Raw genomic sequence first — 14,777 nt, forward strand, 5'->3', positions numbered from 1 at the left:
CCGAGTAGGGCTCTAACCTCGATAATCGCCGCAAAGGAATCATCACGTCACCCCGCACAGGGACGCTGATGCACCCCATAAGCATGCTTTTACCCATACCGAAGCCCTGTTACAACAACTACGGTATGGGCAACCCCTCCCCTGGAGGCTCGGACATACGGCCAACCCCTCGGCCTCGGCCTCTGCTCTCAGCAGAAAATTAGCGGGCACAAGCCAAAAATTCAGTGCATTGTCATGTCAATCATAGGACGCAAAGACATCTCCCCTTGGAATACTATGACCCCAGGCTTCACAACATACATCTTCTATATGTATAAATAGGGCAGTGTAGTCCCTCCAAGGGGCAGGCGAACACTCAGTAGTTTTTCACCAAGTCTTTCGATATTGGCACTTGCCTCAATCAGTTCCAGGGACTTGGGGACTTCCCCTCTCCCACTGTGCTTGTAATCCCTACTGCACGAACTTAGGTGCGAGTAATATAAGCCTCATCCCCCTCTGCTGGAAGTAGGGCTTTGCATTGCCCGAACCAATATAAACTGCTTGTGTCAACTCGCACACCATCTAGACTCTCGGCATGCGACATCATTTACTAGTTGGTTAGGACCCTTAGTCCGAACACCGATAGTTGGCACGCCAGGTAGGGGTCTGTCGTGTGAAACACTTCCAGTTCCTGTCAAGACTCTAGATGGCAGGCTTTCATCACCCGCTCAGGCTTGGGACGGTGATCAATTTCGGGAACCTAGAGTTCATGTCACTCAGCATCGAGTATGACATGGGGCTCCTCCCGCCTGTCCCTCTCGAGCGCCCGAACACCCGTCGACGCCCTTCTCGTCGCAGGAGGCAGAGATGGAACTACCGTGACCGTGCCACTCACGACACCGCATTACATGGCGAAGCTCCTAGGATGGCTGATGGCGTAGACTCCTTTTCAAGGGACCTAGCCAACACCAACATTGCACCTAGAGCACCACCGACGACACATGCGTCAACTAGCACTAGTTTCCCATGCCGTTGAGTGAGCATTACCAGCCACACCGGACCTCCCACCCACGGGCCGGGAGGAGCCGGTCGTTCCTTGGGAAGGCATGACAAGGGTCGGGGGAGAACCGTCCGTGTTCAACCCCATCCCCTTTCAGCCAAGTTCTGACACCAGGTCCGTCACCAGGATGTATGCACGACTTCCTTTCCCTCGGGGTGCTTGGACTCCGAGGAAGAGGACGGTTCGAGCTTTGGCTTAGACTTCTCCAAACTTCAAGATCATGAATCTATGTTGCAGTTCAGACAGATCAGGCCGTAACTACTAAAGGAAAGAATGTGGTTATCTCTGATGATCTCAAACTCAAGATGACAAAACCGAAGAGTCTGGAAGTCAGTGTGTGGAAAGTAAATGAGAGAAAAAGGGTTCAGTCTGTCTTTAAACCAACTTCTGAATTTTTGCTCAACAAATATACTTCACAATGGAAAAGAAATGAGTTCCAACATCTTAGAGGTTTCAACAGACCTAGGTCTCCAGAATGGGCACGAGGTGGCCTCTATGAACAGAAGGAAGGGCCGCTGAACTGGAGAAGTAGGGAAGAGGGAAGACTATGCTCATGCAGAAAGCCGAGATTTGTTCTCACAACCTGAATTCCCGAAGCGACCATATTTGGAGACAGAGCGAAAGTATGGAGTGTGGAGCAGGCTAGGGAGGAGTGTGGGGAGTCGGCCCAGGGCTGTTGCCATACCAAAAGGCCTCGAGGAGTTGTGCTTGCAGATTCAAAAGAAATGGTCTCCTCGCAACCCAACAGATGCCAGAGGGCTGTGTATGGGCAAAAAATTAGAAGGGGCATTATTGTTGATGGGCAAAATGAGCCGCTGGGCAAAAGCGACTCAAAAATCATAGTGGGAACAGTGGAGTGTGACATATTAAATGCTATAGAAGGTTCCTAGGCAGAGATGGCAACACAAAATGGTCAGGTGGCTGTCACAAAGAATTACACAAAGAAAGGTGAAGAAGTGGCAGCCAAGCCAAACATAGGACATGGACACGTAGCTGCTGCTGGGACAAACAGATTATAGGGGAGCAGGCCACAAAGTGGTGGTGGTCAAGGGATGAGAAGCAAGTGTATGAAGCTTTATGTAGTGGTTACACGACAAATGAGTAATTCTGCTAGCTAGGATAGGGAACACAGGACTGAAATGATTGTGAATCAGTGCATAGTCGGTCCCGGTGTTGTGATGGATGGCCACTATAGCGGAGAGCATCACACGTGGGCCGAACAACGAGGTTGTAGTAATAAGCAAACAACAAGAGTGCCAGTTAGAGAATGGATTGATGCAGGCGAGAAAAATGTGTTGATTGGTATCGCCAGAATGTAGGTCCTGCTAGTCGAGCTTCAGCTGGTAGTGTACTGGACGTGAGGGGCAAAAAATTCATGGTTCGGTTGCGCACAGTACAAAACTAGCACTGAGATGGTGTCCACCTGGGTTAAGCAGTACGCAGAAGCGCCGTGTCTAGCGGTTGAGGACTATGGAAATGACAGAAAAGATGAAAAAGGAGGAGCGTGACAGATGGTTTAACGAGGATAGGCCAATGGTTATCCCTAAGAAAACGTGGAGGGAGAAACGATTGGCCAGGGAGGAAAAAGATGATGGCAACAACAGTGGTTCCGATAAAGAAGAAAGCGCTGAAGCACAAGGGGACATGGATATAAACATGGTGTTTGTTTTACCTACTGAGTTCAGAGCAAGAGAGGGAGATGTGGCTGAGCTAACATTGGGGGTTGAGCGTGTTGTGTTTAAAAAAACAAATGAGCAGGGATCTCATCTAAAACCATTATATGTTTGTGGTCACATTGATGGGACGCCAATGGGGTGCATGCTGGTCGATGGGGGAGCAGGTGTAAATGTAATGCCACTATCCGTGTTTTCTAAATTAGGATACAAAGAGAGTGAGCTAATTAAGGCGAATATGAATCTAAGTGGGTTTTCAGGGGAGCCATCACAAGCAAACGGGATTATGTCTGTTGAACTCACAGTGGGCAGCAAAACTGTCCCAACAACCTTTTTCGTGGTGGATGTGAAAGGGAGGTATAATGTTTTGCTAGGGCGAGATTGGATACATGCTAATGGTTGTGTGCCATCTAGTTTGCATCAGTTTTTGGTTCAATGGGTAGGTGATCAGGTGGAGGTGATTGAAGCAGACACCGCTATGTGTGTCTCACTCATGGAAACGCCAATGGAATGGCAGCACAATAATATGTGGTGTTTGACAGGAAGAGATTTGTCAGGATATGATTTTATCAGTGTAGAGCGAGATAGTTTTGTGCCTATTCATGTAAAGCCGGATGACATAGCACAGCTCAATGAGTCAGCGTTATAAATGAATGAACATGATAGTTTAAAATGGTTACAGGAGAGGACGAAAGTTAGGATAGGGGTTCTCATCTGTTGATGAGCTAGAGGAAGTGAACATTGGAGACGGAAAGGTGCCAATGCCAACATTTGTAAGTGCTAAATTAATAGCCGGTCAGAGGCAAAAGGTATGTGCTTTACTTAGAGAGTTTAGAGACTATTTTGCATGGGATTATACTGAGATGCCAGGGCTGAGTAGGGAGTTGGTTGAGCATAGGCTACCAATTAAGCATGGGTTTAGGCCACATAAGCAGCCACCTAGACGATTTAACCACGACATCCATGACAGAGTTAAGGAAGAAGTTGATTGGCTGTTAAAGGCAAATTTCATAAGGCCATGCAGGTATGCGGAGTGGGTCTCCAATATAGTGCCATTTGAGAAGAAGAATACAGCGAAGATTAGGATCTGTGTGGATTTTAGAGATTTGAATAGAGCCACCCCAAAAGATGAATACCTGATGCCTATAGCGGATGAACTTGTTAATCAGGCTTCAGGGAATAAAACTATTATTTTTTGGATGGTAATGTAAGGTATAACCAGATTTTTATGGCCGAAGAGGATGTATCTAAGACAGCCTTTCGTTGCCCTGGGTTTGTGGGGTTATTTGAATGGGTTGTGATGACATTTGGATTATGGAACGCTGGTGCAACATATCAACGGGCCATGAACCCTATTTTTCATGATCTTTTAGGCATCATATTAGAGATTTACATTGATGTGGTGAAATCGGCTGGTTTCAATGATCATGTAGCTGATTTACGGTTGGTATTGGAGAGGATGCGAAAGTATGGTTTAAAGATGAATCCCATCAAGTGCGTGTTTGGGGTGTCGACTAGGAGATTTTTAGGCTTTATTGTGCATGAGCATGGAATCAAAATTGATCTGAAAAAGGTTGAAGCGATTGGAAAATTAGAAGAGCCGACATGCAAAAGGGATGTGCAGAAATTGTTAGGAAAAATTAATTACTTGAGGAGGTTCATATGAAATTTAGCCAGAAAGGTTGAATCGTTCACACCCCTTGTTCGGCTTAAACATGAATCGGATTTTAGGTGGGGATCCGAACAAAGAGAGGCGTTCGCTGCTATTAAGAAATATTTGTTGACACCACAGTGTTGAAGGCATCTGAAGCAGGAGTGCCTTTTAGATTGTATATTGCAACGCATGAAAGGGTGATTGGTGCTGTTCTTATACAAGAACATAGCGGGAAGGAGAGTGTGGTGGCTTATTTAAGTCGTCGCTTGCTGGACAGCGAAAGCAGGTATGCGTTTATCGAAAAACTTTGTTTATCCTTATATTTCGCATGCACCAAGTTTAGACACTATTTACTCTTAAGTACTTGTATCGTAGTGTGTCAAATAGACGTGATTAAATATATGTTACAAAAGTCGATTCTTAGTGGTCGGGTCAGAAAGTGGGCATATGCTTTGATAGAGTACGATCTAATTTATGAGTCTTTATCTTCTATGAAAGGGCAAGTTATAGCTGATTTTATAACTGATCATAGGGTTGATGTAGAGCAGGAAATCTCATGTCCTAATACTTGCCCTTGGCAATTATTTTTTGATGGTTCTGTGTGCAAAGAAGGGCAGGGAATCGGCTATGTTTTGGTGTCACCAAATGGTCTAGTACATGAAACATCAATTAGGATTGAATACTGCTGCACTAACAATCAGATTGAGTATGAGGCTTTGCTGTTTGGGTTAATGCATTTAGATGGTATGGGAATAAAAGATGTAGACATGTTCAGGGATTCATTGCTTGTGGTACAGCAGGTGAGAGGGGAATTTCAGTGTTTAGATGGTATGTTGCATAATTATTTAGACAGATGCCTAGATATTGCTAAAAAACTGGATACTTTCACTATTGTGCATATATCTAGAGATAAGAATAGTAGAGCTAATTTTTTGGCATAGCAAGCATCGGGATATAACATAGAGAGAGGGCAATTCTTTATCCAGAAGGAGTCGATGTTTGCAGGCATCAATAGTATAGAAAAGAGTAACTCAGGTCATAAAAAATTCAAGGCCGAGCAGCAAGATGGGATGGGTAATGCTGATTGGAGGAAACCATTAATCGAATGTGTAACACCTCTAGTGTTACTGTCACTAAAACTTGAGCTTAACATCATGTGCATCAGCATATCATGTGTTTGTCACACCTAGAGTGCATTCACTAGGTAAAAATTTCAAGAATGTTGTACTAATATGACTTGATGTGTGGTTAACCCTAGTGTAGAGTACTTAACCCTAAATCTAGGCTTATGGATATAAGGGAAGCCCAAATATGTGAAAACCTCAAAAGATATGAGGAATGATCCTAATATATCCTCTTGGAAGGACTTGAGTGGCATCCAAACCCTAAAGTGCTAAAAAACCCTGAAAAGACCCCTGGAAAACCCTAAATTGGAACCCTAGGGGGTTAAGTGTAAATTTTGTGCACTTTTGGACCCAAGTGCAAAAAACAAAGTATTAGAGCACCATAAATCATATGTTTCGTACATTTGAGGATTTGCAAATCAAATTATGGAATTTGGACCCATTTGTAAAAAGCACCCTATGAATTATATGTGGCTAAGTCTGAAGTTTAGATGAATGGGATCAACTTTAGAGCTCTATATCTCTAAATCCATTGGGATTTTTCCCTAAGTCAATATAGCAAACTTGCAAAGATAATATAGGAGTACAACTTTGCTTAAGTGATTAAGCCTTGGTGTTGTACAAAAATAGGCGATAAATAGGTTTGAAGTATGGTTGTCAGACCACCCTGAAGCTAAACCGGGAGTGACAGTGAGATTTGCTCAACTTTGGATTCAATTCAAGCTCAAAGGATTGGGTAAATGAGTTAGGTCTCTATAGTTGATTTGTAGCTGGTTTGTTGAGCTACAACTTCGATGCAGAGAGTTGCTCAGGTCACTACATAAAATTTGAAAGCAAATCGTGCTACAAAACGCTCTGTCAGAACGACTGAAGCAGTTCTTGATGGTACAGTAGCAAAAGATCTGCAGGTTCAGTGAACCTCGCCGCCGGCGACCATGCGCTCGGATTCGCGCCAGGCGCTATGATTCGTGCCTCGAATAAGTGGATTACGTTCGGCAGTCAAAAGATCTTCAAGCGCGGATGAATTTGGGGCACTGTGGTCGCCTTGTTGCTGTGCCCACTTGCCCCGCGACGTGGCCGTGCGGTCATCGCCGAGGGTGCCGTCGTTTTCTCCAGTTGCGCCATGCCTTAGATAGTTACCATGTCACTTTGCACCATGAAGGTTAACCAGTGATCGTCATCCATCTATGACCAGCGATCGCCACGGTAGGTCGCCGCAGTGACTCACCCCCCCTTCTCGGCCGCCAGCGCGATTTCTTCAAATCAGACGCCACCGCTCAATGCCCCTATAAATTGATGGCTTGGTCTGTTGCACCATGTTATCACTGAGCTAGAGCACCTACTCCCGCCCTCGATTAGCCACTATAGCTAGAGAATTTCATTCTTCCCCCAAATCGGTTTTCTGCCACCGTGAAAGACTCTCACCGTGGCCAGCACGTTACACGTCCATTCCCACCCTCTGTTCCCTTGTTTCAGTACTCTGATGTACCCTTGATGCTATTCGACCCATCTAATCGAGTTAGAACCCGTAGGATCACCGGGAACGCTTCAAGTTGTCCGTTGATCGCACTGTCACCATGGGCAGAGAGATTGGGGCCTAGAATCTTGAAATTGGTTGAGGGGAAATGATTATTAGGAGTTGAATTAGGTGTCAACCACTTCTGAGCACCGGTCATTGCGTATCTTGGCTGGTACAGCCTCGCCGGAGCCACTGCTCCGCCGTTCAGCATCGTGGACCTAGCGTTGTGAAGGAATAGAAGTGCGAGGGCCTCGGTGCAATTGTCAGTGACTCATGGAAATAATGCTACAGACTCTGTTCAGATTATTTAAATTGCCAGAGGCCTCTGCGCAAAGTCATTAGCGCGGGCCGCGCGGGCGCATTTCGCCTGTCGTGGGCCGTCTCGGGCCAGATTGAGCCCAGTACTGTTGACCTTTTCTCTTTATCTTTTTCTACCAGACTTTAGAAATCCATAGAAAATTCTAGAAAAATACTAAAAATATGAGACCAATTTTGTTGGACTCCTAAATTTCTATAGTATTTAATAAAAATGGTTCCAAGATTTTTAGTCCAAACCAGGAATTATGAAGTGTTTAAAATAGCCAAAACCTAGTCTCTTGGAATTTTAGGAATTATTTGAAGGCTCCAAAAATCACCAAACTTTTGGGATGAGCCTAATTTTGTAATTAGATCCCATGAGTGAAGTTTGACTTGTTTTGGACATTGTTTGGTTCCAAAACTTAAAATCCAAGTCTTCTAGGTAGGGTCTGCCCTCTGAAATAAAATACTAACTCCAAAAACCCTAGTTCTCTGAAGTACCATGAAGGAAAGTTGTATTCAAGATACAACTTGATAAACCTTTTCTATTATTGCATTTCATAAGCATTACATGAGCATTCATGGTTATATATGGTTATATATAGAGAACGAGGAAGAAGTAGTGGTTGAAGAAGAAGGAGCTACACCACCACCACCACCTGAAGACCCACCTGCCAGGAACTGCTTTTATTTTGACATTTGTGGAGCAGAACCCGACTCTCCTATAACACAAGGCAAGCCCCGGTGCATTTGCCACCTCCTTGCTGTTTTAAACTCTTTATCACTTGACTGATGCATTAGGTGATAGGAGTTGGATGTTAAACTAATTGCCGCATTTCCTTCCTTGAATCTGTTTACCATTCCTTGATTACCTGTTTTCTTAATAAAGGTTTTTCTGATGCTTAATTCTGCTTTAGAAAAAACAAATGTTTTGTTTTTAACAAAAGGTAATGCTTCACAATGGATGGGATGTTTTCAGAAACAAAACTTGATGGTGGATCCATCATGGCCATGATGGGTTCAACATCAGAAAAGATGTACCTCTGCCAGGTACCAAACTTTGGGGTTGTAAATGATAAAGCTGAGACCGGGCGGGTGACTTGCACGAGAAGAGAGTCTCGATGTAGTGTCTCTGTCTGTGTCGATTAAGGACCGTGTCGATGTAGGCCTGATGATCGAGGACCTTTTAACTGGTCACATGCCTCATCATGGGTAAGCTTTGCCTCGGGCAGACTAATACCAGAATAGGACAACATGCAATGGGAGTGGAGAGATGGCGAGAGTAGCGTGTACCCTCCGTGGCAAGAGGCTGGACAGTGGTGTATCTGTGCTCTCGGTTGGCGTGAACCCGATCTGGTCTTAAGAACCCCGGTGGTGAGTTGACATATGCAAGGGTTAAGTGCTACATATGTCGTGTGATTGGAGATCCTCAGCTGAGTATTAATCGATTCAGATCTCCGTTACTTCTCGGACATGAAGACTTGGTCACTGACTTACACATAGCATTCCAGTAAACTTAAAGGGATGATAAAAGATGGCTAGTATAGGCCAAGTGCTTGAACTAGGGTAGAAAGAACTCTAGATTCAGGTAATGACTTAACTTGCTAATAAAATTGGATTTTTAAGGATCCACTATTAATAAGCATTTTTGCAAACAAAGTCTTGATTCTTGATTAAGCCTTACCTTGACTCCCTCAAGCCAGCATATCCTCGAGAGTCTTTTATTTTGACGGGTAAGACTTGCAAAAGTACACTTCGTACTCAGGGTTTTTGAACCCATGTTGTTGTAGGTGAGGAAGCAGCAAACTTTTGTTGCTCTTGCTCTAAGGTGGTGCCAAAGGAAGAATCTCAAGAATGAAGCCTCGGGAGGATGTTGTCCTCCTTTTAAAAACATTATACTTCTATGCGGGAGGGGTTTTTTGCCTCCCGAGTTTGTAATAATAATACTTCTGCACTCGTATACCTCTGGTCTGTAATAATAACACTCTTTCTATATCTTAATGTAAATTAAGTTACTGCAATTGCTTCCGCTTATTCGTTCCTCCGATGTGTTGTAATATCTGCGTGATGGGTGAAATGCTCTTGGGAAAGGTAAATGATACAGATACCGAACTTGTCGAGTGATCAGGTGCATCTACAGGGTTGTTCGAGGTTCGCTGGACAAGGAAAACTGTAGGTGGGCCTAATGACTTGGGAGGTTCCGTCACAGAATGTCTGCAAAACCCCAGCAATACCAAATATAGAAATGTTCTGAGGCAAGTTTTGAAGTATACTTTAATGGAGGGTGAGTTGTATCAGCGGACGATAGACGGTTTGCTGCTGAAATATTTAGATGAGGAGGAGTCAAAAGTAGCTATGGGTGAGGTACATGAGGGTATGTGTGGCACACATCAGTCAGCCCATAAAATGAGGTGGATGCTAAAACATGCAGGGTTTTATTGGCCAACCATGATGGAGTATTGTTTTAGGTATTTCAAAGGGTGCGATGAGTGTCAAAAGTTCGGGGATATTCAGTCAGCGCCGGCTAGCATGCTGCATCCAATTATAAAGCCATAGACATTTAGAGGGTGGGGTTTGGATTTTATTGGTGAAATTCATCCATCTTCATCTAGAGGGCATCAGTTTGTGTTGGTGGCTACTGATTATTTTACTAAATGGACTGAAGTTGTGCCTTTAAAAAATATGACACATAAGGAATTGATTAATTTTGTCTTAGAGCATATTGTATACAGATTTGGTATTCCACAAACATTAACAATATATCAAGGAGCTGCTTTTATGTCTCACCAATTTAAAGATTTTGCCAAATCTTTGCGGGTAAAGTTATCGAATTCGTCGCCGTACTATGCGCAAGCTAATGGGCAGGCCGAATCTAGCAACAAGGTGTTGATCAGGTTGATAAAGAAGAAGATTGCAGAACAACCGAAGAGGTGGCATGAAGTGTTGTTAGAGGCGTTATGGGCTCATCGAGTATCTCGGCATGGAGCAACTAAAGTGACACCATTTGAATTGGTTTATGGACAAGAGGCGGTGCTTCCTATTGAGGTGAATTTACAGGTTTGCGAGCAGCTTGTCAGAATTCGTTATCGGCTGAGGTATATGGTGAGCTAATGCTAGACATAATTGATGGGAATTATGAAAGTCGATTAACAGCCTTAAGGGAAATAGAAAAAGAAAAGTTGAGAGTGGCGAGAGCTTATAATAAAAAGTTGAAGGAGAAATCGTTTCAAATTGGAGAGTTGGTATGGAAAACGATTTTGCCCATAGGGTCTAGGAATAATAAGTTCAGCAAATGGTCGCTGAATTGGGAAGGCCCATTCAAGGTGATAGGCATTGTACATGGGAACACATATTTTGTTGAAATTTATAGGGGAAAAAGTTATCTAAATCCCTCAACGACAAGTATCTGAAAAAGTACTATCCTAGCGTGTGGCAGGGGGCGTGTTAAGATTTGAAGCTAGTAGCAGAGTTAGAGTTTCCTTATAGTAAGTGCCCGGTATAATATAAGAATGCTTATACCAGATAAGAGGAGCAGACTTAACGGGCACATAATAGCACGTATAGAATCGATTTGGGGAAGGATGTGCCTTTTTGGTGAGTGCACTGCAGATGGATGCCAATTGCTAGCAGCGGGTGGCTGGCTGCAGGAGCTCCAAGTTAAGGCGCTTGGAGATTTGAGTTGGCGACGCTGCATATGGGGAGCTGGGCGTTCCTGAGCGCGCACCTGAGCCAAGCACTGGTGATGAAGATGTTGAAAGGGAAAAAGGGTTTAACCTTTTCCTATAAATGATTTTGGTGGTTGAATGGCCAACACAAATAATTGGACTAACTAGTTTGCTCTAGATTATATATTCTACAGGTGCTAAAGGTTAAACACAAACCAATAAAAAGACCAATTTAGGGTTCAAAAAAAGGAGCAAAATAAACCGAAGAGCACCCTGGTCTGGTGCACCGGACTGTCCGGTGTGCCACCGGACTGTCCGGTGTGCCACCGGACAGTGTTCGGTGCACCAGGGCCATACGACTCTAAACTTGCCACCTTCGAGTTTCAGAAGAGCCGCTCCGCTATAATTCAATGGACTGTCCGGTGCACCAGTGGAGCAACGGCTAGGCAGCGCAACTGTCGGCTCCAACGGTCGCCTGCGAAGCTACAGTTCTCGGACAGTTCGCGTAGAAGTCAGAGTAGCCGCCAGAGGCGCACCGGACAGTGCACAGTACCTGTCCGGTGCCACCAGAAGACAAAGCTCCAATGGTCGAAACCGTCAAAACCCTAACGGTTGAGTCGGCTGGCGCACCGGACAGTGTCCGATGGCGAACCGGACTGTCCGATGCGCCCATCGACAGCAGCCTGCCCCAACGGTTGAATTGGTGGTTGGGGACTATAAATACCCCACAACCACATCCACTCCAACCATCCAAGAATTCACTACTCATTCAATACAAGAGCAATAAACTCCACTCTAAAGACACAATTCAAGTGATCGATCCGCTCAAAGTGTGGCAGAACCGCCCGAATTATTCCAGCTTAAGTGCCTAAGTCACGCCTCAGGGGCCGTAACACACTTAAATTGGAATAACCCGTCAGTCCCTCAGATCTAGTCTGATAGAGCCACTTAACCAGGATCAAATTCCACAATCTCACTCGAAGGTGAGTCACAGAAGAAATACAATAAAACAGGAAACCTCAAATTAAGTACTGAGTTATTACATAAATCGGAGTTTTTGAGTAGCAAGTAAAGTTCACAAATTAAAGTGCAGCGGATAATCGATGTCGTTGGTAATGAGGAAATGGGCAAGGCCTAGCCCACTACTCCTCATGCTCCTCTCCTGCCGGAGCAACATCCCACTCGACCGTCCAACCCGGTGGCAGGGTGGTAGGCCAAGTCACACCATCAACTACATCCTGCATGGTACCTGCAAAAATGGTGCCACAAGCAAGGCTGAGTATACTAATACTCAGCTAGACTTAACCGGTGTGAGGAGTCTACTCCTCTACCTCTAGACTATGCAGCTGTTTGGCTGAGGGGTTTGGTTTGCCAAAAGCACTAGCTGTTTCTAAAATCAACTTTTAGCTTTTCAAATTCTACCATCATTAACTTAGCTAGATTTGCTCCTTCTAAGCATACATGGTAACAAGCAATTAGCTCAATCAACAAGTTATCTCATGTAATCCACATTTCACTTCTTACTCGATGCAGTACAAGGAATCAAGCAGTCTCATTAGCTGCGAGAAGCAGACGATTCGAATCGAGTTTTTAAACCTTGCAAGGTAAACCTAAACACACGTCAAGTCAGGGTACTCTGACCCCACACAAGACAACCGTCCCCATCGATTCCCCGTTCGCGTCCAGGCCTCACCGCCTTGGCATACAATGCTCCACTGACCCCGGCTGCCGCCGTGCAGTGACCGCACTTGTACCCACCATAGCTAGCATGGGAGACCCTGTCTCAGGTCGCATGAGGGATAAAGTCCGCGCCCGGCTTCACTCAGGTACTAGGTTTACCGGTTACCATTTTTTCCGGCATGTGCTTAGAACGTTCAAAAGCTTGACTCAGGTATCCACACATTAATCCTTAATTCATTTTTCCCTAGATCCAAGTCCATAGACCAACATAGACCAACATATATCCCATTATCAAGATGAATACAATCAATTCCTGACCTCGCGCGAGTGCTAGAAAAATCACTCGACTTCTACCGAGATCCTGTTTAGCAAGCAGCTACTCGACCTAGCATACTAGTATTCATCTCAAAAAGGAATCCTAAGTTCATGCAACTAGAGGTTTCAAGCAACTCCTACACTTAAGTGCACATTACAATCCTACAAGCATTAAGTGTAGTAAAGTAGCATATAATAATACGGTTATGCATAAAACCGGGGCTTGCCTTCAATTGCTGGGGCTGCGGGGAGATCCTCAATAGCAGCCTCTGAAGCCTGCTCCTGGTCCTCCTCTTGGACAGGTCCTTGCTCGGGGATGAGCACGTACTCTCCGTCGGCAAGATTACAATCTAATGAATGCAATGCGTAAGATATATGCATGATATGATATGTGCTTTAGAATTTATAACTTTAAAGATGTATGGTCTTTTTGAATTTAACAAGTTAACCTTGCTTATGTAAAACCCTTTAGTGGTATACTTGGTAAATTGGGTTAGTTTTAAGGGGATGAGGTTTATTCCTTCATCTCTTTTCTTTTATTCTCTTTAATATTTTGGAGTAGGTTTGAACTACAAGTTGCTTTTATAAAATTCCAAAAATTCTGCAAAAATTACAGTGGCTTGTTACTGGTTTATGATTCTCTGTCTCAAAATTTGGGGTTCAGAAAGTGAATGGTTTTCTCTGGACAAAATTACCAAATTTTAGGGCAGAAGGGGTACTTTGAACTACAACTACTATTTAACAGTGGGTAATTCTCTAAAACTTATTTTTGCTGGCTTTTAGGTGTTATAACATGACTTGATACAAATTTCTAGTCATTAATACCCTTTAATTCTTTCCCCAAGATTTTCTTAAGGTTTCTAGCCAAAGGGGTGCTTTCTACTACCACTATACTTGAAAAACATCAAACAACAGAGTTCTTATTTTTCTTAACTAGTATTTTTTGCAAGAGCAATCATTCTGGAGTTTGGCTTCCTTTTGTTTAAGGGAAGGGGTGGTTTGCATTATTTGAGCTAAATGGCCTTTCTCACAAATTACTAGCAAAAGGCATGGGTTCACTTCTTTTTCATGGGTTTGTATTTTTCTCTGGTGGTTTATCTCATCATGGACTTAGCAAATTTTTGGTTGCCCATTATCACATTATTTGGGGTTGCTCATGATTTAGTGGGAAAATGCCTTATTATCATTCTGTATTTATTTTCCCTACTTAAAAAGTTAGACTGGGGTGCTCTGTATTTTTGTAGTGGGGCTCTGGTGGTTATAAGTTCACTGAATTTTTGTTAATCACTTTGGTTATAGTTTTGCAATTCTAATAATTGATTTTCAGTCTACATAAGGCTAATTAAAGCATCTTAATTAGAAACTGGTCCTAATTAATGGTCTCTGCATTTTTCCTAGGTTCTCTGTTGCATAAGTAAACTAGGAAAAATATTACTAATCACTGTTCAACATTTTCTAATGCTTTTCTGATTTTCTCTAAGTTTTGGACAAAATGGCTTTAAATGAATAACTACATCATAATCTCTAATGCTGGGGCTCCTACTATTTTTAAACAGTGTCTAATTAAGGTATAAGCATCTACAAATTTTCTTAAGCTCAGCACAAAAGAAAAACTAATTTTCCTTAATTAAACAAGGTTTAGGGGGTTTCTGTTTTTAAATTTAAACTCTAAAATTTTGAACAGAAAGCATGGGGTTTACTATTTTTAAATGATAGATCATAATATTCCAGAGCTAGCAAAATTGGTTCGACAGCTTTTCATTAAGATTTCATCAAGTTATGGATTTTCTAAGTTCTCTGGTTATTTTAAA

Source organism: Zea mays, chromosome 2 (genome assembly GCF_902167145.1).
Source record: "Zea mays cultivar B73 chromosome 2, Zm-B73-REFERENCE-NAM-5.0, whole genome shotgun sequence".
Classification (NCBI taxonomy): Eukaryota; Viridiplantae; Streptophyta; class Magnoliopsida; order Poales; family Poaceae; genus Zea; species Zea mays.